This window comes from Marmota marmota, unplaced genomic scaffold (assembly GCF_001458135.2).
Source record: "Marmota marmota marmota unplaced genomic scaffold, marMar, whole genome shotgun sequence".
Lineage (NCBI taxonomy): Eukaryota > Metazoa > Chordata > Mammalia > Rodentia > Sciuridae > Marmota > Marmota marmota.
Window position 1 is genome coordinate 8,445,973 of NW_026000102.1, and position 1,387 is coordinate 8,447,359.

Sequence of the window (1,387 nt, forward strand, 5' to 3'; positions counted from 1 at the left end):
TGTTCCTGCCCAGGGCTCCTGGGCAGCAGCCTTGACGTCCTCAGCGGGTCTTCTCAGCATGCGACTTGATTTCCAAGCATCAACTCCAGTTTGCACGCACGTGGTTCCTGGCAGGTCCTCACAGAACACCTAGTGTGAAGTCCTGCACCCCACGCTCGCCTGGGGCAGATGAGGGCCAACTCTGTGTGAGGGTCCCCGTCAGTTCACAGAGGAGGACTCGGGAGGGGGACAGCCAGTGCCATCTGGGAAGAGCCCCCTCTACAATATCACTAACAGAACGGGGTCAGCACTGGAGCTGTGGGCTGGAGGGCATCATGGGGGCCCACACCCTGGGGCACCAGTGAGGTTGTAGGACCCCAGGAAACTGTGGTCTGCGGGGGAGGGCTAGCGGTGTGGGCCCTTCCTGGGTGGGGCTTCCGGGAAGGGAGCTGGTAGTGGGTTCAAGGTGGAATCCCGTCCTCATGCCACCACCCAGTGTAGGCCAGGGAAGAGGCTGCCTCAGGCTGTACCCTAGGGCACCCACTGGAAGGGGCCCAGGCTGCTCTCTGCCCCACATCCTCTTTTGGCCTATTCACCACCTGGGGCAGCCACCCACTTGGAGTAAGCGGTCTGGTCCTGCGACAGGCCTGCTGGAGAGGGGTGCCACCTGCAGGCCAGTTCAGGACCATCACCCCTGGAGACCCACATCTGCCCAGTGGCCCCAAAAGCTGACCCATGATCCTAAATCCCTGAAAGTCTCTAGCTGGGGTTCAAAGCCCAGTGAGGCCAAAGAGGAGGGCTGGGCCGGCTGAGGCCCCATAACCCCCGCCAGGTAAGGATGGAGGCGACAGGCAAGGCTCCTACCCCCACAGCGAGGGCAGCTGTGAGGTGGTCTTCACCCTACATGCCCCCCCCCCCATAAAGAAGGCTCCTGGCCAGGTCACCCTGCACCCAAGGCTTTGGGACTCCGGGGTTCCCTGGTTCCACTGCAGAGCAGATGTCATTTGGAGATGACCTGACCCTATTCTAGGCCTGCTGGCCCCACCAGCAGGGTGGACACAGTCCCCTGCAGGGTGCAGTCTGGGCACCAGCAGGAAGATCTGTGGTCATGATCCCCACTTGCTTCCTTCTGCATCCTCCCTCAGGAGGACACAGGACCTGCAGCTTGCAGCCCAGGGACAGTGCCTGACTGGGAGGAGGCAGGCAGTAAACACAGCAATTAAGGCTGCCTTATAATGACAGGATCCAGGGTGTGCAGTACTTGAACCACCCCTCACAGCCTGTTTGGGAAGAGCTGAGGACTTCCACCTGCCCCTCCCTGGCAACTCAGGTTGTAGAGAGGGGCAAGTGTCCCTGTGCCCTGGGGGCACTGAGCTCTCCCAGAGCTTCTGCCCAGCTGGGTGGGCCC